The 27,746-nt window shown below is 47.3% G+C and overlaps 1 long non-coding RNA gene across 1 annotated transcript in view; it reads right to left on the reverse strand.

The window, feature by feature from the left end:
• LOC119942800 overlaps positions 1 to 27,746 on the reverse strand; it is a 121,626-nt gene that overhangs the window by 39,067 nt on the left and 54,813 nt on the right. Inside the window, exon 2 of the long non-coding RNA XR_005455400.1 lies at positions 5,538 to 5,705. This is a non-coding gene — a long non-coding RNA (uncharacterized LOC119942800). The remainder of the gene's footprint in view (positions 1 to 5,537; positions 5,706 to 27,746) is intronic.

Here is a 27,746-nt window from a genome sequence, read left to right on the forward strand (position 1 = left end):
GCACATGCAAGGTTAAGTGATAGCATCATGCTGAACTTGGAGGGTGGCTCTTTTGGCTCCAGCTCAGGGCAGTGGAATGCCTAAAGCCTATTCGGTTGCTAAATCTAGCAAATCAATAAGTGGGTGTCCCACATCGGCTTCTCCAACCTCCTCCTGTAGTGGAGAAGTGAGGCAGGAGCCATGGGGAGAAGAGGAGAGGCAAAGAAGAAGGGTCAGAAGATGCTGGAGAGAAGGAAACAGAGTTTTTCTCTCAGGTCATGCTTTCTGCTCAAAGCTGCTGTGTATATGGGTCCCTGGAGGCTCTGGGCTCAGAGGAAGGAGATGCTGCAACCCATTCTGAGTCAGACAGAAGGCCTCATCCCTTAATCCAGAACTCTTAGTGCCCCCCCCGCAACACCCCGCCTGTGTGACTTGGTGAAAGCAGTGCCTCGGGATCTTGTCAGAGAAACTCAGTCCCAATTAAAATAGAAGTTGCTGCTTTCTCTATTCCTGAGCAAAACCACTTCCAAAGTTGGCTGCAGCTTGGGCATGTGTTTGTTTCAGGGAAACAATGATCAAAAGACACTGAGTCCCCTGGCCCTTTCCCCAGCCCCTCTTACTGGGGCTATTTAGGTGGTAAAACCAACCGTCCCCCTCTCCCCCGCCCCACCCTTCCTAGGGGTTCTTGCAGTCTAGGGGATGACTCTGAGACCAGGAATACCGACTGACCCACCATGGCCTCTGAGGTGCAGAGGGTTAGGAGTCCTAACCCCCTACTCACCCTTCTGCCATTAGTCTGCTCTGAGGACAATGGAGGCTGGCAATAGTTGGGGCAAGTGGGCTGGGCTCCTGGCCTCCTCTCCAACAGCCCAGGCCCTTTCTCCTTGGCAGCAACCCCCGCCTGTTCCAGAGGATACTCCTTCCCTGCATCTTGCCTTGGGTTTCCGGAGCCATGCAGGGCCGGGAGCGGTGTTGGTCAGCTCCCTGGGCTGGCTGACTCATTCTTTGGTCACAGACAGGGTGCAGGGGGCAGAATGTGGAGGAGAAACCAAGCCCTGGCAGGTGGCCGGAAAGAAGGCATGAAGGGATGATAATAATAATAGTAGTAGTACTTTTGAACCGCTTATTATATGCTAAGCATTGTTCTAAGCACTGGGGTAGATTCAAGTTAATCAGGTTGGGCCCCTGTCCTACATGGGGCTCACACTCTTAATTCCCATTTTGCAGATAAGGTACCTAAGGCCCAGAGAAATTAAGTGACTTGTCTCAAGTCACCCAACAGAGCCGGGATTAGAACCCAGGTCCTTCTGACTCCCAGGCCCGTGCTCTATCCACTAAGCCACACTAAACTGTAAGCTTGTTGCGGGCAGGGAATGTCACTGTTCATTGTTGAATTGTACTTTCCCAAGCACTTAGTACAGTGTTCTGCTCACAGTAAGCACTCAATAAATACAATTGAATGAATGAAACTGCTACCCTGATTCTAGGGAAAGCCCAGGGGGATGGGTTGGGCGGGGTGGGGTGGGGGGCGGGTCAAAGGCTGGGTCTCTCGGAGACTCCATGGTCTCCATGAGGTCTCTGCCACTGTTGGCAGGACAAACTTTCACCTGCTCCGCACTCTGGTATGTTGGTTTCTGTAGATAAATGAGTGATAGTGGAATGCCCTGCTGGGCCTGCTGTTGCCAGAGAATTAATGAAACGTCTGGGGCCAACCTGCTTCCAGGGTGACTGCAGCTCATGCCATCAGCCCTTCTCCAGCCTCTCCTCCTCCCCTCTCCAATAGCTACTCTTGTGTCCACTTGCTTCTATCCTCTGGGAGGCAGACAGACGCTGAGCCTAGGGTGCAGGAGGATGTTTAAAAAGGACCTGGACCTCAGTGCCAGACCTGCCACTTCCTCATCACTTCAGGCCTGAGTTCCCCTTTTTGTAGGAAAATATTGGCCCACCTTAGCATGCAAGAAACTTCAGGTGCCCCTAGCAAACACGAGACCACCCCATTTTGTGATAAGAAGAGGGGACCAGCCCAGGGGCTGAAGGCTCTGAGTTGATTCACATCCTAGGAGTGTGGGTGAACTAGCTAGATGGTGGAGTGGCTCCTGTGTAGAGCTATCCCCCACTCCAGCCCAGCCCTGCCCCAGCCTCGGCGGGGATCTCCAGAAATGTCCCCAGAAATGTCCGAGACTAGAGAGCTCCCGAGGGTGGGTATGGGGGCAGCCAGGACACCGCTGGGGGTGAATCTTTCAAGCCTGAGACTCCTCCGATCCCCACCTCAGGCCCAGAAAGCAATGGGAAAGAAAAACAACTCCTGGACTCAGAACCTGGAGTGTCCTAAACAAATGTGGAGATGTCCAGTGGTGGTGGCAGGAGAGGCCATTGGATGGACGGGATGAGGATCTGGAGACAGATCACCCCCTGGATTGGCACCTGAGATGGTGGGAGGAAGAAGCTTAGAGCAGCATGCACCACTTGGCTCAGAGTGGGTGATGGAAGTTTCCCTTTCATACCCTGCCTCAGGAACTAAACTGCTGAAAACAGGTAAGACCATCCCACAGCCCGGCCCCAAGTTCTCTCCCAGGGAGTTCTCTAAGCAGGGAACTAGCCGGGCTGGCCTGGAGGCCCCAGAGCAGGCACACTAAGGCAGGTTAGGGGAGCAATGGGAGGGAGAGTCTCCATTGCCCAGTGAGGGGGTGCGGGCACCATTCCCAACATTGCATTCCCACCCGTTTCTCCATATCTCAGGAAAAAATGCCTCCCGATCGTCTTTCAGGCTCTCCCCACTCTCTCCATCCTTTGTATCCACTTCCTTCACCTGCTCTCCTCCTCCAGTTGCTCTCTGCCGACTTTCTAGCTCTACCTCACTCCCGACTCTCCCAACTTCAACCTCTTCCACCGGCCAAGGCCGAGAACTCCCTCTCTAGCCAAGTCCTCTAGATTACGGCTCTTCCCCAGCTAAAAGCTCTCCTCAAGTCTTACCTCTTCCAACTAGCCTCCCCCAGTTAACTCCCAACAACACCTCTAGCACTTAAGCATTTACTTATACTCTCCCTCAGCATTTGTGTTTGTCCTTATAATCAATTACACCATTATTTATTCTGATCATTCCATTTGTAAATATTTTCATGTCTGCCTCTCCCACAGTGTGAGCTCCTTGTGAATAGGAATATGTCATTGGTTTGTTTTGTACAATCCCAGGTGCTCAATAAATACCACTGCCACTACTCCCCCTCCTTTCTGCCCTATAGAGATACCAATTTTTCATTTTGAGACCAGAGTGGAAAAGGGGACAGAGATTAGGGACTCTGCCCTGAGCGCTGCACTGTATGATCCCTGCCTTAAAGAACCCATTGTCCAACACCTGGCCCTGGGATTAGGCTATTGGGCTCTTGGTCCTCTCCCCCATCATTTCACCACCTGTCCCCCTACCCAGGTGACTGGGCCCCAGCCTCACCTGACACCAGAGGCCCAGGGGCTCCGATCAAGAGGCTTCATAGTTGAAACATTGCAGCCCATAAAATGGGCCCCACCACAAACTAAGCATGGAAATGGCCTCTACCCAACTGGTTCGGTAGTACACCTTGCTGTTCCTAAACAACTCATGGCTGGTAAGGGAGTGACTGCTGACATAAACTCTCCTGACACACATAACTGTGCTCAAGAGAGGCCAGAGCAGAGCCAGCCACTTTAGGCAAACAGCAAGTCATATTTATACTTAATTTTAAAAAAAAGCCTGCCAGGGCAAATCAGTACTAGGGGCAATCAGAGACCTGATTAGCAACCACCCAGCTCCAATGGAATGAAGGGTGTCCAGCTAGGGGACTACTGAGCATCCACAAGTGTTAAGTACATTGGAGAGGAGAGGTGGGCAGCAGTGGGGTTGAGGGTACAAAGTTGGAGGGCAAATCTCACACCTGGTGGCAATTCAAATCATATAGCACATTCCCCTCATTGCTGAAGCCACACACCATTGCTCTGAACCCCAGCACATGGCTGGTCATCTGTACTTAGTGCATTTGAGACTCAGCACTGCCTTCTGTACGGACGATGAGCTTGAAGAAGACCAAAGGTATGAGCCATCCTGCACCGACCCTACGTAAGCAACCAAGAGCTTTCACTGGCAACACAAGACTGAAAATGAGGCTCAAGGTTTGCTGAGTAGGACAGCATGTTATTCAGAAATACCCTGCTCTGAGCAAACATTCAACTAGATCAAGAAGGTAGGCATACATTTTAGGAGGATGGCAATGAAATATGAAGTCACTGTGGCATTTTCGTTAAGGGATTGACCAACTTTATTCGTAGTTGTGAGGCTTGGGCCTGCCAACGCATTCCCTCCTTCTTCATATATACCAGACTACAATCTTCCCACCTTCAAAGTCTTTTTATGAAAATCACATCTCCTCCAAGAGGCCTTCCCTGATTAACTCCTCATTTCCCCAACTATCCACCTTCTCTTCTGCATTACCTAAGAACTTGGGTCCGTACCCCCTAAACATGTTGATTCTCTTCCCATCCCAACTCCACATCACCCTTAAGCATTGTGATACTCATCTCATCCCAGCTCCACAGCACTCATGTACATATCCTTTATTTTACTGTCAGTCTCCCCCACTAGACTGTACGCTTCTTGATGGCAGAATTGTTTTCTACCAACTCTATTGTATTGTGCTCTCCCAAGCGCTTAGTCCAGCTACACAGTAAGCACTCAATAAAAACCACTGGTAAAAATGCTTGGGCCTTTAGGTTAAAGAATGAATACACTCTCCATCCTGAAGAAACTCTCAGTCCACTAGATCTGGGGTTTTTATACTTTGGGCTCCTTTCATAGCGAGGGAAGGGGTCCTGTGTATGCCTGAGAAAGAGAGCCAGCAGTCTATGTCCAGGCTGCCCCAGAGAGGGGATCCTCTTGGAAATCAATGGAGTCGAGCAGTTGCCCAGAACCCCTTGGGTAAGCAGGGCCACCAAGTCCAGCCTCAAGAGCTGACCCCACCTAGCCCCCTTGGGAAGAGAGAGCATGTAGGTTAGGGTCACACCCTGGATTTCTTTCCTGTTTTCTGACAAATCCCCCGGGGGGGGGCGCCTGATGGGGCTCTTCCAGGCTCCCAAGAAAAGAAGATAAGAGGGGTATTTCTGACTGGCAGTCCTCTCCTCTCCCCAAACCAAGCCACAGACCAGATGCACCCACGAGCCTTTCCGCCCTCACCCTGCAACCTCTCCCTTCCAAAAAATTCCCAGTTGATGTTCTGATTAGTCTACTTGCCAATATTTTCATGTCACTTTCCCCTGCTGGAGTGTGAGCTCCAAGTAGGCAGAAAACGCTTTTCTTACAGTTTTTGCACTTTCCAAAGTGCTTAGTAAAGCACCTTGCATCCAGAGGGGGCTCAAACTCCACTGCTGCTTACTACTACTGCTACTCTTAGCTTGGATTCTTCTGTGCCACTGCTTGCTACCTGACTCCAGGGCATCTGTCCTGCCTCTTCCTGGGAATAGCCACTTATTCTTGGCCTTCTTCTCTCCCACCTCCCCACCAAGAAAACCCTCTAGATGAGAGCAGCTTGTACCTTGGGATCTCAGGCCTCCTGGCGATGTGGGGCATCAGAGAGGTGAAGATGGCTGGACTGGTTCTTGCTGAGACTCAGAGTGTGGGCTAACCATCATTGGTGGCTGATGGGTGCAGGGAACCAGCGTATGTAGTCCCTGGGTGTTGGCCTGCAAGACTGGAGCTCCAGCTGCAGAGAGAGAGAAAGAGAGAAGCAAAGACATAAGAGGGGCGGAAGAGAGAAATAATGCAAACAATGGATCATCCATCAGAGAGTGAGAGTGTGCAGATATCAAAACATCCCATCAGATGACAAAGAAATCAGACATGAAAGAATGAAACAGATGGGACATATATCCAAAACAAAATCAAATAACAGACATATTGAATCAATGGAAAAGTGAATCAGCCATCCGAGATGGGAAGAAGAAAAAAAAAATACTGGAGAACTCCTCATCTTCCCACCCAAACCCTGTCCTCACTGTGATTTTTGCATCACTCTAGACAGCACCACCAACCTCATTGTCTCACAAGCCCATAACCTCGGCATTATCCTCCACTCATCTCTCATTAACCCGTATAATTCAACATGTCACCAGATCCTGTTGGTTCAGCCTTCACATCACTAAAATCTGAACCAAGCACACAGCCTATCCTACCTTGACTACTGCATCAGCCTCCTTGCTGACTTTGCTGCTTCTTGCCTCTCCCCACTTCAGTGGATACATACTTCACTCTGCTGCCCAGGTTGTTTACTTCAAAACCATTCAGTCCATGTATCCCCACTCCTCAAGAAACTCCAATGGTTGCCAATCCATCTCTGCATCAAACAGAAACTCCTTATCATAGGTTTTAAAGCACTAAATCATCTTATCCAGTCCTACCTTACCTCTCTGATTTCTTACTACAACCCAGACGACACATTTCACTCCTCTAATGCCAACCTACTCATTATCTCCTTTATCCCACTGCTGACCATATCCATATCTTGCCTCTGATCTGGAAAATAATAATAATAATAATTACGGTATTTGTTAAGTGCTTACTATGTGCCAGGCACGGTACTAAGTGCTGGAGTGGATACAAACAAATCGGGTTGGACAAAGTCCCTGTTCTAAATCAGGATCACAGTCTCAATCCCCATTCTACAGATGAGGAAACTGAGGCACAGAGAAGTGAAATGACTTGCCCAACGTCACACAGCAGACAAGTGGCGGAGTCAGGATTAGAACCCATGACCTTGTGACTCCCAAGGCCATGCTCTATCCACTACACCATGTTGCTTCTCATGCTGAAACTCCCACCCTTTTCATATCTGATATATAATCACTCTCCCCACCTTCAAAGCTTTATTGAAAGGTACATCTCCAAGGGGTCTTCCCCAACTAAGCCCTCATTTCCTTTTCTCCCACTTCCTTCTGCATCACTCTTGCACTTGGATTTGTACCTTTTATTCACTCCACAGCACATATACCTATCCAGAATTTATTTCTATTATATTAATTACAAAAGCAGCATCACCTAGTGGATAGAGCATGGGTGTAGGAGTCAGAAGGACCTGGGTTCTAGTCCCAGCTCTGCCACTTTGCTGTGTACCCAACGTGAATACCTTGTATCTACTTCAGCGCTTAGAACAATGTCCGGCACATAGTAAGAACTTAACAAATACCACAAAAAAGTCTGTCTCCCCCTCTAGACTGTAAACTCCTTGTGAACAGGGAATAGGTCTACGAACTTTGTTATTTTGTACTCCTGAGCGTTTAGTACAGTATTATGCACACAGTAAATGCTCAATAAATATGATCGGTTGATTGGAGGTAGAGAGGATGACTGATTTTGAAGGAAAGAGAGTCAGAAAAAAGGGACAGTAGCTAGACCAGGGCTGATGCAAGGAGGTGGGCTGTAGGAGCAGATTATGTGCTCCTTGTTAGTGTAGTGGTGAGTATCCTGGCCTGTCACGCGGGAGATTGGGGTTTGATTCCCCAACAGGGAGAAAAATACATTTTTAGAGAAGCAGCTTGGTTTAGTGGAGAGGGCATGGGCTTGGGAGTCAGAGGTCATGGGCTCTAATTCCGGCTTTGCCACTTATCAGCTGTGTGACTTTGGGCAAGTCACGTAACTTCTCTATGCCTCAGTTACCTCATCTGTAAAATGGGGATTAAGACTGTGAGCCCCACGTGGGACATGATTACCTTGTATCTACCCCAGTGTTTAGAACAGTGCTCGACACATAGTAAGCATTTAACAAATACCATTATTATTATTATTATTGTCATTAATATTATTGTAGGGGCTCTGAGGAACAAACAGGCAGGATTATTGGCTGGGTGGGTTGATTGGAACTCAGGCTGAGTCTCTATCTCCAAAGCCTAATGCAGGTTTAAGAGAGACAGAGAGATTGTAGTGTGAGGGCAGGAAGAGGCCTTAAGACTAGAAGCTCCTTGAGGGCAGGGGTCACGTCTACTAACTCTACAGTATTTTCCCAAGGGCTTAGTACAGTGCTCTATGCAGAGTAAGCACTCAGTATTACTGATTAAGAGTCATCTCAACAATTCTCCTGCTTCTAAGTAAGATTACTCCAAAACCCTTCTGGGTACAATGGGATCCTTTTTTAAAAAGAATTCCAATAAAAGAGGTTCTAAAACTTCCCTCATCACCCAGTTCAGTGTGGCCTAGGTGTGTACTTTATTTTTCTTTCCTCTCCCTCTCCCTCTCTCTCCCCGTCTCTCGTCTCCCTCTCCTGCCATCAGGCACACCCAGGCTCTCGTGAGCAAAGTTGGAACCATCAAATGAAAAAGCATCAGAGACCTGAATAGAATTGTGGCAAGCATTAGGGAGATGGGATAGATAGTCGACAATGTAGGTTTCAGATAGGCATCAGACACTTTAGATATCCTCACAAAAGCAAGTACATGGCTAACCAGGGGGCAGATATGAGCAGTGTGAAAGACAGGACGTGCTTCTGGCTCACTTAGAAATCTTAACACCCAACTGAGGAAAGGAATGGCCAGATGAAAGTGCTTAGTACAGTGCCCTGCACCAAGTACTCAATAAATACCCTTGATTGACTGAAAAGCAGAAAGCTGGAGTTGACCAAGATCCAACTGGAGAGAAGTGGCCCGATGAGAAAAACCGACTTTTGTGCTGGGTCACACAACACCTAGGATCCAGCTGAACTAGGGAACAGAAAGGACAGCTGGGTATCCTCCATGACTGGTAAGAGATCTCAGTGTCTTTCTAAAGCCAGGCAGATCCCAGAACTGAAGTGCAGCTCAGGATTCAGATGGCAGACCAAGCAATAGAAACCAGTATCCCCTCTGCCAACCCAGGGGCTGTGAGATCACTTTGGGAGATCTGGGATATCGCAAGACGGGGCCTGGGAAAACACAGTTGAGTGTTTGTGTGGCCTCTGGACAACCGTGTCCTGGCCAGAATGATCGATTACAGCCCGAGTGTGAGGCTGAGCGTGTGCACCATCAAGGGGAGGAAGACCCAAAACTGCCATCAGGCCTCAGAGCTGGGGGGCAGAGCAGCAGCCCAGGGATGGGCTGAGCAGCAGCCCAGGAATGGACATCACATTCCCAAGGAGGCATATCAGAGGTGCTAACTGGCAGCACCGAGAGAGGAAGGCACTTGGCGTTTACTAGCATATCATTGTTTTAAGGGAACAGAAGGATCCTTTGATTTATTCGAGGGATAGATGTGCATTTGGGGAAAGCAGACGTTTGTACTAATGACTGTCGCCTCAGCGGGACTCAGGAAAATCTCTTCAATCTCCCTATGACTTATCACTTTGCAAAACAAATACATGACAGACTCAGGCAAACAAACCAACAAGGCAAAGTCCCTCTCCAAGGCAGCTCCCAGTGCAGACAGACAGAGCTGCAAGCAGCCCAACTTGGGCCCTACAGCCACAGTGCCTTGATACCGGGCTCTGGAGAAGACTGGGGTCTGGCCCTTTAAGGAGGAAGGGGAAAACTTTCTCGTGGCATCGATTTGTACTTCCCAAGAGCTTAATACAGTGTTCTGCACACAGTAAGCGCTCAATAAATACGATTGAATGAATGAATCTGGGTTTTCCCTATAAGGAAATGAGATCAGGTGGACCAGGGGAACTTGGTGCAGACCTGTCTATGCCCAGAACACCTGTCAACCCGGCTGCAGCTTAGTGGAAGCAGGAGGCAGAGCCAGAGACCTGAGTGGGGAGGGGAGAATGAGAGGGGAATGGGAAGGAGGTGAGGTAGAACCCTGCCCAGTGGGTCGCATTTTTACTTGGTCTTCTTGAGCTCAGCAGAACCCCAGGGCCAGATCACCTGGGTCTGGCCCTCCTCCACGTCAAACTGGACATGAGCCCAGCGTAGTCCAGAATGACCTCATGGCTTGGTGATGCAACCACATGGGAGGCAGTGTGGCCTAATGGAAAGGGCAAGAGCCTGTTTTCCTCCCAGCTCTGTTGTCCTGCTTGCTCGGTAACACGGGGTAAATTCCTTAACCTCTCCATGCTTCAGTTTGCTCATTTTTAAAATGGAGAAAAATACTATAATTACCTACATAATTGCCCCACACCAATTTCTGATGAGAAAATAAAGCATTATTTTTGTACCACAAAACCATAAGCGCTGATAATGGCATGTGCTGGAGAGGAAGAGGGGTACGGACAGAGTGAGATAAGGCAGCACAGACAGGATTGTGCAGGGGGTAGGGAGTTTGTTTAAAGCACAGTGGTAAGAGTCAGAGATGATGGGATGGGGATTACCATAATTTAAGTGCCTATTGTAGGCAACAACTGGGAGAACCAATGGAAGTAAGAGATGCGGTTCCAAGGGTCCTCTCAGCTTTCTGTCCTTTCTCCCCTCCTTTTCTTCTTTTTTCTCCTGCTTCCCTTACTGCTAGACTTACTGAGAAGCAGCGTGTCTCAGTGGAAAGAGCACGGGCTTTGGAGTCAGAGGTCATGGGTTCAAATCCCAGCTCCGCCACATGTCTGCTGTGTGACCTTGGGCAAGTCACTTAACGTCTCTGAGCCTCAGTTACCTCATCTGTAAAATGAGGATTAAGACTGTGAGCCTCACATGGGACAACCTGATCACCTTGTATCCCCCCAGCGCTTAGAACAGTGCTTTGCACATAGTAAGCGCTTAACAAATGCCATCATTATTATTATTATTAGACTTAATTCTTATATAACCCCACCCCGTTTGATGCTGAAAAAAGTGAGAGCAATTATGCAAGTAAATATGATGACTACTCTCTAGACCTCTTAGACTGTGAGCCCTGTGGGGGACAGGACCTAGATCTGGTCTGATGATCTGGTATCTATCCCATCACTCTGCACAATGCTTGGTCCAGAGAGCGTACATAACAAAAAGAAGCCATGTGGTTTAGTGGAAAGAACACAGGTTTGGGAGTCAGAGGATGTGGGTTCTAATCTCGGCTCTGCCACTTGTCTGCTGTGTGACCTTGGGCAAGCCACTTAACTTCTCTGAACCTCAGTAACCTCATCTGTAAAATGGGAATTAAGACTGTGAGCTCCACGTGGGACAACCTGATTACCTTGTATATGCCCCAGCACTTAGAACAGTGCTTAACACTTAGAACTATGCTTAACAGATACCATCGTTATTATAAACACCACACAACTATAGCTATCCCAGAGGGCTACTGTGCCTGGTCACTTCTGGATCTCTCCCACTCCACAGCCTCTCCCCTGACAAAAACAACTCCAAAGGTAGGATGAATTGGGCAGGGTTGACTGTCCATGTCAGAGTGCTGACCAGGGGAACATTATTGGCTGAGCCTTGCTTGGGCAGAGTAAGAGGGGTTGGGATGGAAAGGATGTCATGCTGAACAAATTCCCCTGCCCTCCCCTAAGCCAAATCTACCCAGGGTCTAGGATCAATTAATCGATCAATCGTATTTATTGAGCACTTACTGTGGGCAGAGCACTGTAATTAGTGCTTGGGAGGGTATACTATAAGAGACTTGGTAGACACATAATAGTAATAATAATAATGGCATTTATTAAGCGCTATGTGCAAAGCATTGTTTTAAGCGCTAGCATTGTTCTAAGCGCTGACACATCTACGCCAACATCGAGCTTACAGTCTAGAGGGGGAGGATTTCATATCTCCAGGCACAGTTGAACTTCCACCCTCCCCGAGGATGGCTTAGGACCTTGCCCTTGCTGAAGAGCAGAGTGGGAGAGACTGCCATCAGCTGCCTCCCACTCCTCTCTGCTTCTGTCCCCACCAAAGACTACGTCTTCCAAAAAGATGTCACTCAGCATACCTCCATTCCTTCTTCTGATCCAGTCTGGCTAGAGCCAGTTCAAGTGTCTTCGAGGAAGAGTGCATAGTTTGGGGAGTGTGGGTGTAGCATAATAATAATAATAGTAATGGCATTTGTTAAGTGCTTACTATGTGCAAAGCACTGTTCTAAGCGCTGGGGAGGTTGCAAGGTGATCAGGTTGTCCCACAGGGGGCTCACAGTTTTAATCCTAATTTTACAGATGAGGGAACTGAGGCACAGAGAAGTTAAGTGACTTGCCCAAAGTCACACAGCTGACAGTTGGCAGAGCCGGGATTTGAACCCATGACCTCTGACTCCAAAGCTCTTTCCACTGAGCCATGCTGCTTCTCCAATAATGCTTATTATTATTAGCATTTATTGAGTGTCTCCTTTGTGTAGAAACCAGCTGTGGCCCAGGGGAAAGAATCTTTCTCTGTGAATCAGGACTCCTGGGTTCTAGTCCAGATTCTGCCTGTTGCTGCCTAGCATGGATGAGGACCGCATATGCACTTCTCTTTTTATGATACTTGATATGTGCCAGACACTGTAGTAAGGTCTAGGATAGACACAAGGTTGTCAGGTTGGACACATTTCCCTGGTCCTGTGAGGAGCTCACAGTCTTAATCCTCACTTTACAGATGAGGTAACTGAGGCACAGAGAAGATGAAGTGACTTGCTCAATGTCATACAGCAGACAAATGGTGGGATTAGAACCCAGGCCCTTCTGGCTCCCAGGCGCATGCTCCACATACTAGGCAACACTGCTTCTCAATGTACTTCTCCCACTTCCTGCCTTCTCACTTGCTGCAATCTGTGCTGCAGCGAGACCACAAATGGCAGGACTGGAGCCTGCAAGTGGTGGTGCTGGCCAGGCCTCTAGCACCATCAGTTCCCGTGGGCAGCTTTGCCATCCTGAAATCTCAGAACTAAGGCTCATCTGAGGCTCCCGTTGCGAAGCTCCACCATCATTGTGTGCCGAGCTCTGTACTCGTTGCTTGGGAATGTACTAAACAGATGAAAATCCACCAGAAGCCACACTATAGTCTTCCCTGGGCTGCAAGCCAGGATAGGAGTTCAGAGGTAGAGGGTGAGTCCTGCCGTGGCCCAGACCACCAGAGGGAATAGAGCTGCTTGCTCCAACTCTAAAAAATATTCAAACCGGGAATTGGGTTACAGCTTCTTGATAGCCAGTCTGTTTCTACAAAATTCCTTCTCCAAGCTGCAAGGAGCAGGGTAGGATGGGAGAGGCAGCGGGGAACAGTGTCCACATGAACTTTCTCGTCCAGAGAGGATGGGAGACTCCTGGACCCCAGGTGGGAAAGTTAGCTACCACTAGAGCTGGGAGGCCTGAGGCTAAGAAGCAAGGTAATATACTGCTACTTACAAGACACTGCTGGGCAGCTGGAGATGATGTAAAGCATTTGTATTTCTTTGCCCTTGTGCTGCCTGGAGTCCATCTCCATTCAAGCAGTAGCAGGGCTGAATGCTAAATGTCACCTCTGAATGAGATCCGACACATACCCTCCTCCGCTCGCTCACTTGATTTAGTCTCTGATGGAGATTCCTACCTACAGGCTGGCAAACCCACCCCATATGCCCGACCACACTGTGTGCAGAGAATTGACTCTGACTGGCCACATAATAATAATATTAACAATAATAACGATAATAATTGTGGTATTTGTTATGCACTTATTACGTGCCAGGCACCGTTCTAAGCACTGGGGTAAATACAAAATAATCAAGTTGGACATAGTCCCTGACTGATATAGCATTCACAGTCTTAATCCCATTTTACAGATGAAGTAACTGAAGCACAGAAAAGTGAAATGTCTTGCCCAAGGTCACATGGCAGACTAATGGCAGTGCCAGGATTAGAATCCAGGTCCTTCTGATTCCCAGGCCTGTGCTCTATCCACTAGGCCACCCTGCTTGGAGGAGATGGATGGGACTTGCTGTGTTCTCAGTCAATTCTTCTCCTCCTTGGCTTGCCAATTTCTCACTGAGTATTTGGAAGTCATTTACTGAGTGTGCAGATTTGTCTAGAGTCTAGAACAGTGCTTTTCACATAGTAAGCACTTAATGAATGCCATCATTATTATTATTATTGGGCTTTAAGTGCCCTGCCCTTAAGGAATTTACAGTACAGTAGGGAAGCAAGACCCTTCACATCCATGGCAATGTGTGGCAATGGGTTCAGGGATAACAAGAATGAGTTTCCAGAGAGGGGAAGGGTAGTTGGGGAAAGCTTCCTGAAGGAGGTGGGCTTCCCCACACAAAAGGCAGGAAATAATTCTCCTGTTGTACTTGGAATCGTTCAGATTTTCTTCAGAATATTGGGTCCGATTTTAGTCACTATTTGTTAAGCTCTTACTATGTGCAAAGCCCTGTTCTAAGTGCTGAGGAGGTTACAAGGTGATCAGGTTGTCCCACAGGGTGCTCACAGTTTTAATCCCCATTTTACAGATGAGGTAACAGGCACAGAGAAGTGAAATGACTTGCCCAAAGTCACACAGCTGACAGGTGTCTGCATTTGAACCCATGACCTCTGACTCCAAAGTCCATGCTCTTTTCCCTGAGCCATGCTGCTTCTCCAAGTCACTGCCCTTGAAAAAGGATGTAAAGAAATCAGAGAGTCCAGAACAAAAAGTTATTAAAAGGATGAAATAATGCAGGCTCAGAGGAATTGAGTTTGCTTAGTGTGAAGACGACAAGAGGAAGAGAAGTGAAGGATGCAGAACAGCTGGGCCTTCTACCCACTGAGGGACGACAGAGAGGAAGCGGGCTTAAAATAAAGCCAGGTCAGGTGAGAAGAAAATGCACTCAGTTCTCTCAGATGGCAGGTTTTCCCTGCACATTACTATCATTATTATTATTATTGTATTTGATAAGCACTTACTTTGTATCAAGCACGGTTCTAAACACTGGGGTAGATACAAATTAGATACAAGTTGCTCTGGCTACAACATTGTCAGTAGTTGGGGAATGCTCCTCTGACCTCATTAACTGTTTGGTTGCAACATGCTGGAGTTTCAGAAGAAACAGCTTGTGCATATGCATGTAGCATCTGACATCAAGACTACCACAGCAGAAGCCTTAATGGGGGGTTTTGCAACAGTGCAACCCTTGCAATTTAGGATTTTTAAAAAAATATTTGTTAAACACTTACTATATGCCAGGGACTGTACTACATGCTGGGGTAGAAACAAACTGATCAGGCTGGGTACAGTCACTGTCCCACATGGGGCTCACAGCTTTAATCCCCATTTTACAGACAGGTAATGGAGGCACAAAGAAGTTAAGTGACTTGCCTAAGGTCACACAGCAGACAAGTGGTGGGGCCAGGATTAGAACTGGGTGTAGCTTTCTGGGTTGAGGCGAGATTGAAACTGGGGAGATTAGGAAGACTGGAGGCATTTGGACCTTTGAGGGTTAGAGTGTTGGGGGTGCTGAAGGGCAGTAACTGGTGCCCTGCTGTGCTAGCAGAGATGCCCTCGGGTCCATTTTCCCTCAACAAGGCCTCCGCTTAGGACTTTCTGTGTGTGCATGAACAAGGGGGCCACAGGAAGCTTCCCCAAATCGACCACGACATCCAGTGGGGAAACCTGCAGGACCCACAGAGAAAGGAGAGCCCTCACCTTGCCAGCTGAGCTAGGAGTAGGTACACACCTTCACCCTCCAGCAGAGCTCAGAGTGGGCAAGTCCAGCTGTGGGTGGTGGGGGTGGGGGTCACTTTCTCTAGGAAAGCAAAATCCAGGAGACTCATCTCTTCTTATTACCACTATTTCCCAGAGAGGAACCAGGATGGGTGAGAATTAAGGTGAATAGCAGAAACATGTGAACCTGCCTAAGTGTGTGTGCATGCACACTCACGTGTGTGGGGGGAAATAGACCTAGTGAGCAGCATGTAATTGCCTAAAATTGTTAGTTAGCAGCGGATGTAAATAACAAAAAAAATGCGTGGGGAAGGGGGAAATTGTTAATAAATTACAGCTAATTACTTGACGATTAATTAAAATAATGGGTTGGATTTAAATATGCTAATAACACAGAACCTGCTGCGGAAAAGGTAATTTAAATAAAAATAGGAAGAAGTTGAATAGCGCTCTGAGCCTCTCAACTGGGAGCTGTGAGCAGTGGGCGGGGAGGTAGGAGTCAGAACTCAGAATGTAGCTTCCAGGGAGGCGGTGGGTTGTTGGTGGGTGGTTATAGGTTGGGGGTCCCTGCCTGCAACTTCTGGAGGCTGGGGATTAGATATTCAGGAGTGGTAGCCTGAAGGCCAGAGAGGGCATTCTTGCAACAACATGTCCCGCCTCGGCTTCGTTCCCGGGGACCCCAATGGCTGGGACACTTCAGCACCGCACAGGCAGGGTTGGATTCTCTTTCAGATGAGATGTAAAGCAGAGACAAATGGAAAGCCAGAAGTGGTAGGGTCCCAAGGGACTCCCTGGGTCCTCAGGATAGCTGGACAGGAAAGGCCAAACAGAAAAATGGCAGTAGAGGGAGGATAATGAGACGAATCAATGTAGAGAATGCCTGTAGAGCGAGGGAAGATGAGAAGAGAATAGCAGACAGGACATTGTTGACAAACTCCCTGATGCTCCAATTCCAGGAGTCTGCTGGGTGAGGAGACAAGCTGCAGGCAGCTGATCTATGCTTTCTAATCAGTATAAGAGCTGATCTCTAATTCCCATCCAGGCAGGGATCCTCCAGCACCTAAATTGGGAGAGGGTGGGGGAAGATCTTACCTCCTTCCCTTCCCCACAGCACCTGTATATATGTTTGTACATATTTATTACTCTATTTATTTATCTTACTTGTACATGTCTATTCTATTTATTTTGTTAGTATGTTTGGTTTTGTTCTCTCTCTCCCCCTTCTAGACTGTGAGCCCGCTGTTGGGTAGGGACTGTCTCTATGTGTTGCCAACTTGTACTTCCCAAGCACTTAATACAGTGCTCTGCACACAGTAAGTGCTCAATAAATATGATTGATTGATTGATTAGGAGAAGGGGAAGGGAACCACCCCAGCAGTGTGAAGCAGCATGATCTGGTGGAAAGAGCACAAGTTTGGGAATTAGAGGACCTGGGTTCTAATTCCGGCTCTGCCACTAGCCTTCTGTGTGACCTTGGGCAAGTCGTTTAACTTCTCAGTGCCTCAGTTTCCTTAACTGTAAAATGGGAATTTAATACCTGCCTCCCTCCTACTTTGATTGTGAGCCCCGTGTGGGACAGGGACTGGGTCCAACCTGGTTGATCTGTATCTACCCCAGTACTTAGTGAGTCCTTTTTTTAATGGTATTTGTCAAGTGCTTTCTATGTGCCAGGCACTGTACTAAGTACTAGGGTAGATACATGCTACTCAGGTTGGACACAGTCTGTGTTCCACAGTAACTGAGACACAGAGGAAGTGAAGTGATTAGAACACCCAATTCCTTCTGATTCCCTGGCCCACACACTATCTACTAGACCACACTGATTCTTAGCACTTAGAAAGGGCCATTAAAAAACCCCAACACCCCCAGGTACTCCTCCATCCATCCTCAGTGACAGGGCCTAAGCTCTCAGACTCTAAGATAAAAGATTCCCCTTCAACGTCTACAAGTCCTAAATCAAGCATCTCCAGGAGTACCTGGACCTGGGTTCTAATCTCAGCACTGCCACATGACTACTGTATGACCTTGGGCAAGTCATTTAACTTCTCTCTACCTCAGTAACCTCATCTGGAAAATGGGGATTTAGACTGTGAGCCCCATGTGGGACAGGAACTGTGTCCAACCTGATTACTTTTATATCTACCCGAGGGCTTAGAACAGTGCCTGACACATAGTAAGAGCTTAATGAATACCATCATCATCATCCCCCGACAGCACCGCCACCAGGTCCAAACAACCATCTTTGCTAATGGCTCTCAGTTTGGAATTCAAGGAGAGTTAAGGTCTTTCAGAGGGGTCGTCCTCATGAGGGCAACAGGGAAAATAGCCTTTACAGCTCCTCCAGCCAGACTCATCCCATGTCTGAGCAAACCTGAGCATTCCCAACACCAGGGCAGAAAAGACTTGAAAGATTGGCTTTCTGGACTATAAACTGTCTGAAGCCCACTCCCTCCCAGACCCCCACCCCAAATCCCTGCCCTCTTCTGTCCCTCATGTTCACAGATGAAAAGGTGTCATCTAAATCTCTGGAATTCCATTTGTCTCCCAATCCAAGAAGCCTCAAGTCCATCTACTTCCAGGTCCCAGTGAAGGTGTAGCCGTTTGGCTTGCTATTCCTTACCTTAAAATGTTGAAATGACCACATTATGCAGGGTGCTGTATGACACATACAAGCCACCTAGGCCCAGCCCTCGAGGAACTTTCATTCAAATATGACATGATGTCCCAGCAGAACATAGAGTCGAATGCCATTTCTCCACAAAGCAGTCTGTGATTGTCTCTCTATTTTCTCTGCTCTCAGTCAATCATATTTATCAAGTGATTACTGTATGCAGAGCACTGTACTAAGCACTTGGAAGAATTTAGCAGACGTTCCCTGCCCATAACAAACTTATAGTTGTCTACATTCCCCTCTCCTGCTGACATCATCTGCTTGTGCCTGAAGCCAAACCTCCATCTTCATCTTCCTACAGGCACCTGGGCCAGCCAGGTGAGCTTAGTACAGGACAAGTGGCTTCTGCTGTTTCCAAAGAAAGTGAAGTTCCTGTTTCTCTGGAAACCCCCAGGATTGCGGAAAAGGCTTAGCCTCCACCTAGATTGGGTTCACAGATTTACCTAGGTCCCACAGATGGTCATGCACAAATACTGCTCAGGCATCTTGGCCATTTTAAAGTATGTTCTATTTTTCCTAGGGTTCGAGCCCAGCTGAGTTGGTCCATTTCCAATGAGTCTCAAAAGGCAGTGGTTGTCAGGGCTTTGGGAAAGGAGAGCCATCAGCTTCTGCCTCCTGGTCAGGGAAAGCTTCCTACACTGGGGACACCAGTGACCTCCAATCTAGGTTAGCAGCCTGCTGCCAGCATTGGACACATCCTACCGGCCCTCCCTGGCCCAAGGTGGAGCCACACAGCACAGTAGGATGACTGGGGAGCACCATGCTGATGAGCTGAGCTCAGGCTGGCAACCATCCAGCTGGTTACTCCTCTAGGAAATCCAAACTCCTCCCCTGACCCACCCTTACCGAGAGGGGTGGGATTTCCCAATCACCTCTGGAACTCCTTTTGAGTTTCATTGGTTCTCCGGGGGCAAGGAGGCAGTGTAGCCTAGTGGAAAGAGCATGGAGGTGGAAGACAGGAGATACAGAATCTAATCCCAACTCTGTCATTGGCCTGCTGGGTGACCTGGAGTAAGTCTTTTACCCCTCTGCCTCGTTGTGGGCAGGGAATGTGTCTGTTTATTGTTGTATTGTACTCTCCCAACCACTTAGTGCAATGCTCTGCACATAGTAAGTGTTCAATAAATATGACTGACTGACCTCTGTGCCTCAGTTTCCTCTTCTGTGGATAAGACACTTTCTCTCCCTTCTTAGACTAAGAGTCCTTTGTGGGACAGGAACCATTGCTGTTCTGATTATTTTGTATCTTCCCTAGTGCTTCTCATCTTCCCTTTCAAACACTCTCCTTTCCCTGACTTTCCCACTGCTGTTGACACCACCACCATCCTTCCAATCTCGCAATCTTGGCATTAGCCTTGAGTCATCTCTCTGTCTCCTTTAAGCTGCACATTCAGTCAGTCACTAAATTTGTTTGCTTCTATCTAAACAATATCTCCAGCATCCACTCCTTCTCCTCCACACAAACTCCAAACTCATTCAAGCACTTGACATATTCCCACCTGAATTACTGCATCAGCCTCCTCACTGACCTCTCTGATCCAGCCCCTCCCCTCTCCAGTCCATATTTCCACATTTCATTGTCCTGTCTAGACATTTTTCTAAAAAAAAAAAAATAATAATTCTGCATACATCTCCCCACTCCTAAAAACCTCCAATGGTTATCAATCCATCTCATAGTAAGCAAGAACCCTTCACCAGATTCGGGGCACTCAATCAACTCTCTCCCTCCTACCTGTGCTTGCTCCCTTTCCTCTACAGCCCTCATGCTTCATTCCTCTAATATCAACCTTCCCACTGCCCCTCGCTCTCACCTCACCTGATATCAACCCCTTGCTCATACCTTCCTTCCTTCCTGGAACTCCCATCACCTTCATATAATAATGTTAGTATTTGTTAAACGCTTACTATGTGCCAAGCAGTGTTCTAAGTGCTGGGGTAGATGCAAGGTAATCAGGTTGTCCCATGTGGGGCTCACAGTCTTCATCCCCATTTGACAGATGAGGTAACTGAGGCCCAGAGAAGTGAAGTGACTTGCCCAAAGTCACACAGCTGACAAGCGGTGGAGCCGGGATTCAAACCCACGACCTCTGACTCCCAAGCCTGAGCTCTTTCCACTGAGCCACGCTGCTTATCATATCTGATAGACAGCCATTCTCCCCATCTTCAAAGCCCTACTAAACTCACATTGCTTCCAGGAAGCCTTCCCTAAATTCTCATCCCCCTATTTTCACTCCCTTCTACCTACCCCATGCACTTAGTCCCACTCCTAAACACTTAAGTACTCAGACCACTCCTAAAGCACCTATGTACCATAGTCTTGTACTTGATTACTTCTCCTGTTATAAGCTCTGTGAGGGCAGAGATAGTGTCTACCAACTATATTGTATTCTCCCAAGTGCTTAGAACAGTGTTCTGCACAAAGTAAGCACTCAATAAATACTACTGATTGCTCGCTAGTCATGTAGTAAAGGCTTAATAAATTCCAAAGCTAATTAACTCCTATAACCTAGCTCTGGGTAACATCTTTTATTCATGGTTAAGCATTTACTATGTACTAGGCACTGTACTAAGCGCTGGGGTAGATACACCCTAATCAGGTTGGACACAATCCATGATCTACATGGGGCTCACAGTCTTAGTCTGCATTTTACAGATGAGGTAACTGAGGCACAGAGAAGTTAAATGACTTGCCCAAGGTCATGCAGCAGACACGTCAGAGCCGTGATAAGAACCCAGATCCTTCTGACTCCCAAGGCCTCTATCCATTAGGTCATGCTGCTTCTCTACCTGGGACCATGAGGCAGCCCACTAAAATAAAGGAGGAAACCAATCCAGAAATCAAACTTGTGGCTTATCCAGAGGACCTGATTGTGGTGATTCCTGAGTGGTGGGACAAACAACTTCCTTTGGGATCTGAGGCTTCCAGAGCTGGAGCAGGGACTCAGCTTAGCTGGGGTGACTGTACAGGCCTTGGTGAGATTTCAGCTAGAGTCTCATGGCTAAAACCTTCTCCATCCTCGCCAGGACCTCAACGTAGTGGTGTCCACTCCCCTTAAGCTTTAATCTCCCACAAGGGCCTCCCAGGTTTGGGGGCAAGGGGAGAGAAGAGACTGCAAGAAGAAAGAAAAGGACCCCCTCAAAAAGGGCAGATCACTGGGGTTTTTTTGGGCTGACGTCCTTCTCCAGTCCTGACTCTGTTGGTGAAACCCCACCACCTCTAGCTGATGAACCCTGAACAGAGAACCAACCACAGAAGACAGGCAATGGGACTCACGCACAAGTGAGTTTGGTTGGATGGATGGAGGAACTTCTTGACTATAAGCAGTTATGGTAGAAATGGGATTTATCTAGAGCCTGCTTTTGCAATGGAATCACAAACCGTTGCAAAGAAGAGAGCTGCCAAGACAGCTAAGTGCTAAGCTTCCAGAGAGCAAAGACAGATCTGCAAGGAGCTCTGCAGCAATATTACAACAGCCTTGTTGGACCAAGAAACTCCATCCACAATCTCCAGTGTAAACAAAGAATGGGCATTTCTCCACGATACTGTCTACTGGGCGGCTATCAAGATATGGGTAATGGCCAGACCAACACGCCAGAATCGGTTCGATGTAAATGACTCAGAGACAAAAAGTCTACTTGCAGCGAACCAATTACTGCACCACCAATGCCTGTGCAACCTCTTATGACTCTAACCAAAGGGAGGCTTCAGAATCCTGGGTGGCTGCATGTAGATCAAGTTAAGGACCCTTCATAATCTGTGGAGGTGAGGGTGGTGAGGGAGGGCAAAATTGAAGGGATTTACAGTTTTTGCACACAACCTGGAAACCAACCCCTTCTCCTTGTGGGTAGAGATGCTCCATGGCTCCTGTATATGGTGTCAAACACAAGGAGGGAATCCTGGAAAAATGCCAACAACTTTCAATGTTCTCCTCAAAATCTCTTCATATCTGACAAACCACCCCTCTCCCCACCTTCAAAGCCCTCCTAAAATCACATCTCCTCCCTGAGGCCTTCCCTGACTATGCTCTCATTTCCCCTATCTGACCTCCCTTCTACATGACCTATGCACTTGGCTGTGTATCTCTTAAGCACTTAATATTCACCCCAACTCCATGGCACTTATGTATGTATGTATCCTTCTACTCTGTCATTTCTCCTAGCTAAAATTTATTTTAATTTCTATCTACTCCTGGATATTCCTTGAGGTCAGGAATAATGCCTAAAACCTTGTTGTATTGTACTTTAAGTGCTTAGCACAGTGGTCTGCCCAGAGTAAACTCCCAATCTATACCATCAATTGATTGATTAATGTACCAGAATGAGCTCTCAATCTTTACCTTGATTGATTGATTTATGCCTTCTACTGAAGATGAGGCCCTTCAAACCACAGAAAACTCATCAACATCCAAAGATGTGGCTCTTGGCCAAACTACTGAGAGTCACCCCAGCACTGTACTAGCTCTTACTTAGTTCAGTGCTCTAAGCACAGTTAAGCTCTCAATAAATACTATTGTCTTATCGATTGACTGGCTGGCTGACTAGAATGGCAGGGGATGCTGGCATCCCAGTTAGAAATTTATTTTTACTTTCAGCACTTGGTAAAGCAAGTATGTGTCCTGGCTCCGGTTCCATTAAATGTGCTCTACGTAGCAACACTGGAACAAACAAGAGGCCTCCTCGATCCAGGAGCTGGGATACACTTCTGTTCCTGTGAAACCCTTATCATCCATAGTCCTAGAGATGATCATTCCAGAATTGCTGTCTGCACATGACTGGATCTTAGACATACGTACCCCAGAAGACATGTAAACAATTGTAAACATTTCAACCGGTTGCTCCTAATTGCCGATAATGATAAAGAAAGCCAAGGTGATGTATCGGCCTGTTAGAGGGAAGCCATTCACACCACCAAAAGTCCATGTCGGCAACACAGAGCCAATCACAGAATTCCATTATTGAGGCGGCATGATCTCTAACAATGCATTAATGATGGAAATAGAAGGAAATAGAAGATCAAATCACGAAGGCCAGTACCTCCTTGGGAGGTTATCAAATAGAGGGTGGCAGCAGCGTGGTATCAAGTTCCAGACCAAACTAAAGGTCTACAGAGCCAAACTCCTGTCCAACGTTCTCTATGGCTAGGAGTCCAGTCAGTCAATCAGTCAATCAATGGCATTTATTGAGCATTTACTCTACTAAGCACTTAGGAAAATACAATATAACAGAGTTGGTAGACAGAATGGCCTTTTCAGCCACACATGCATGCACAGGCAGATTTCTCTGACAGAGGCCTCTTTGAGCATGGAAGACAGCTATGTGAATATGTGTGTGTGTGTGTGTGTGTGCGCACATGCACACATATATAAAAGCTGGGAATGACAAAAGAAGTATAAGGCATGGTCACTGCTCTCGAGGAATTCAGTCTGTGGGGAAATAAACATTCAGAGGAAATGTAAGCATGTACTTAGAGATGTGTACAGAATGTTGGGGAGGCTATAGTGGTGGTAGTAGTGGTAATAGTACTTGTTAAGTGCTTATTGTGTAGGGAACACCATACTAAATGCTGGGAGAGAGGACACAGATAGGAATTAGCCATGGTCCCTGACTCTCGAGGGGGTACGTGGGGTCCCTTAGACAGCGGGGAATTAATTGAGGAAAGTTTCATGGAAGAGGTGGGACTTATGTCTGGGCTTGCGGGAGGGGAAGGATGTGTTTTGGCAAAATGGAGCTGATAAGTCATTCCTGGACAAGGGAGGGTAGTCATTCATTCATTCAATCGTATTTATTGAGCGCTTACTGTGTGCAGAGCACTGTACTAAGTTCTTGGGAAGTGCAAGTAGGCAACATATAGAGACGGTCCCTACCCAACAATGGGCTCACAGTTTGGTATAGGAAAAAAGAATGACATTCATGAAAGAGTTGGGGTGACGTAATTCAACAGCAGTTTCAGGAAAATCTATCGATAGTATTTATTGATTGCTTACTGTGCCCCAGCGTACTGTACTAAGTGCTTGGAAGAGTACAACAGTTGATAGACTTGTTCCCTGGCCCATGTGTGCTGCCTCATCCAGGATGGATAAAAGAGGGGAGACCTTGGAACCAGGAAAAGGCAAAGGTTTAGGAAAAAGATGAGAAATTCAGTTTTGGCCACAGTCAGTTTTAAGGGGTCAGTCAGTCAGTCATCCCAGTGGAGATGTCCCAAAGGCAGAAGGAAATGCAAAATCGAGGGAGGCTGGAGAGGCAGATAAGTCAGATCTGTGGGGGCAGAGGTACTCTGTCTGAAAGTGAGGAGAAAGGAAGAGAGGAAAAAGATCTAGAACTGAGCCTGAGGAAAATCTACAGTTGGAGAAGAAGGAGAGATCAATCAGTCATATTTATTGAGCACTTACTGTGTGCACAGCACTGTACTAAACACTTCAGAGAGCACAATATAATAGAGTTGGTAGACACATTTCCTGCCCACAACAAGCTCCCACAGTCTAGAGAGATGAGCCAGTAAAGGGGATTCACTTATTCATTCCGTCGTATTTATTGAGTGCTTATTGTGTGCAGAGCACTGTACTAAGTGCTTGGGAGAGTAGGACACAACAATTAATGTATTCCCCACTCTCAACGAGCCTACAGCCCGAGTGGGGAGAAAGACATTAATATAAATAAATTACAGACCTGTACATAAGTGCTGAGAGGGGGAGGAAGAAAGGGAGCAAGTCAGGACGATGCAGAAGGGAGTGGGAGAAGAGGAAAGCAGGGGGGCTTAGTTGGGAAGGCATCTTGGAGAAGAAGTGTCTTCAATAACGCTTTGAAGCGGGGAGAGAGTAATTGTCTGTTTGATTTGAAGAGGGAGGGGTTCCAGGCCACAGAGAGGATGTGGGTGAGGGTTTGGCAGCTGGATGGTCGAGATGGAGGCACAGTGAGAATGTTAGTATTAGAGGAACAAAGTGTGAGGGGTGGGTTGTAATAGGAGAGCAGCAAGGTGAGGTAGGAGGGGGCAAGGTAATTGAGTGTTTTAAAGCCAATGGTGAGGAGTTTTTGTTCAATGGGGAGGTGGATGGTCAACCACTGGAGTTTTTTGAGGAGTAGGGTGACAAGTTCTGATGGAGAAGAAGGAACCGGAGAGGAAGGAACCAGACAGGTTTGTCTTGGAAATTCCATGAAAGAAAGCTTCAAGGCAATGATCAACGATACCCAATTTTCCAAAGAGGTTAGGAAGTAATATGAAGAAGCTATTGGATTTAGTTTCAGAGAGGCCTGTCAGGGGGATCTAAAGTGAGATCAGCCTCCATGGAGCGAGTCAGTGAAATCCAGATTGGAGAGGGTCAAGGAGGTAACTCCATGATAAAACACCATTAATATTTGTATTTGTTAAGCACTTACTCTGTACCAAGCATGGAACTAAAAGCTGGGATAGACACAAGATAATAAGGCCACACACAGCCGCTATCTCACATGGGACTCACAGTCTATGAGGGGAAGAACAGGGATTTAATCTCTGTTTCACAGATGAGGAAACTGAGGCACATAAATTAAATAGCAGGGAGGTGTCAGAGTAGGATTAGAACCCAGGACCAATATATCAAAAGATATAATGGATTCTGCACTCCTGGAAATCAAAGAAGAAGATAGACACTCATTTTCAGTTGTTGACTAACCACCTGGAGACAGGGGACTGTACTTCATGGACAAAGGTTCATTCATTCATTCAATCGTATTTACTGAGCATATACTGTGTGCAAAGCACTGTTTTAATAATAATGAATGTGGTATTTGTTAAGCGCTTACTATGTGCCAGGCACTGTACTAAGCATTGGGGTGGAAACAAGGCAGTGGGGTTGGACACAGTCCCTGTCCCATGTGGGGCTCACAGTCTCAATCCCCATTTTACAGACGAGGTAACTGAGGCACAGAGAAGTGAAGTGACTTGCCCAAGGTCACACAGCAGACAAGTGGCAAGGACTTGGGAGAGTACAATATAACAATAAACAGGCACATTCCCTGCTAGAGGATGAGCTTCTTTTCTAGCCTTAAGATTTTAAGCTTCAAAGCCTTCTCTAATAGACCTGCATTAATTCAATAGTATTTACTGAGCACCTACTGGAAACAGAGCCCTACAATTTCTCCCCTTCAGTTATTCCTCTGCAGCAAAATAAAGCTGTGCACCTCACCAGTTGCTAAGGGTAGATCACAGAGAGACCCACTGAAGTCTTGGATGGAAGACACCCTATTCTCTTAACCCTGTGCTTCAGAGTTATAAATAATTGCAGGGGTAGGGGAGAAGTGGGGCTGCTGACTCCATTAAGCATGATGCCAGTATCGATGGAGGCTCAGTTTCCCCTCAACCCCACCATTGCCTGAAGACTGGAAGTAGCGAGGAGGAGAGGGGAAGCCCCAGGCCTGGTCCTGAAGGAAATTCCCAGGGCAGACACCCACCTCAATCAGGTCAAGCATTTCATTTTTTTTTTTTTTTTAGCACTGAGGCAATAAATCCTGCCTTCCCTTTCAAGTTGGCAGAGGATTTAAAGTGAGTAATCTCACTTTACTGCAGGCTGGGGCGGAGCTGGAAAGGCATCACTTTCTCCTTTCTGGCCCGAAACTTAACAAATTGCAAAGAGCACAAGGGGGGAAGGCGAAGGGAAATGAAAGAATAAAAGAAACCAAACTTGACATTTGCATTTCAAACACTTATATCAGCAAAACAAATAACAGTAATTATACCATTTGCATATTTTGTTTAAATGATTGTTTGCTGAGGTGGGAAGAGTGAGTGTATGCTTGTGTGTCAGGGGAAAGTGCTGATGCCAGCAATCTGGCTAAGCGGAACAGCTGTTTCTCTTCTCTCCAGGTTTTGTGTTGTTTCCCCAAACGGTGCGGATTTAACAGGAGAAATGAAAACATAGCGACAGCAGTAGCAGGACCTTGGCTACCAAAGGCAGGCACCAGTTGCTCCTGGAGGCGGGGAGCAGAGCTCTGAGCCTCTTCAATCACCCCCCAGGACCTTGTGCCTAACTTTTTGATCGGCTCTGTTTTTATTCCTCCAGAGTGTGGGTGCTTCTGTCATTCTCTCAACATGGTGCCCCCAAATCCACCAGAACCAGCCAGAGGTCTGCCAGAGGTTCTTGGGGAGAGTGGGAAGCTCCAGGAAGGGCGTCCCAGGCCTGAAGGGCTCCTTCCCTGGGAATATAAGGTTTGGCTAACCCAACTCGGCCTCTACTTGGCACTTGGGCACTACTTGGGCACTGGTCCATTTCACCAGCTGCATGCCACACTCCAAACCTCAGGGCTTGGTCTGTGGCAGCAGAAATAAACAGTGGAAAACTGAAAAATGAATTTCCCGGAGAAGGGGCAAAGGGAACAGAGGAATACAGAAATACAGAAATTTCTGACCCTCAGAATAGCATTTGGAGATTCTGAGATGCTCTTCTCCTTGACTTGGATTCCACTATCCAATTCAGTTCTCGATTTCACTTTCATTCACTTGTATTGAGCATTTACTGTGTGCAGAGCACTGAATTAAGCACTTGAGAGATCACAATACAACAATAAACACACATTTCTTGCCCACAGTGAGCTTACAGTCTAGAATGGGGGGAATAATAATTGTGGTACTTGTTAAGAGCCTACT

This window comes from Tachyglossus aculeatus, chromosome 21, assembly GCF_015852505.1.
Source record: "Tachyglossus aculeatus isolate mTacAcu1 chromosome 21, mTacAcu1.pri, whole genome shotgun sequence".
Classification (NCBI taxonomy): domain Eukaryota; kingdom Metazoa; phylum Chordata; class Mammalia; order Monotremata; family Tachyglossidae; genus Tachyglossus; species Tachyglossus aculeatus.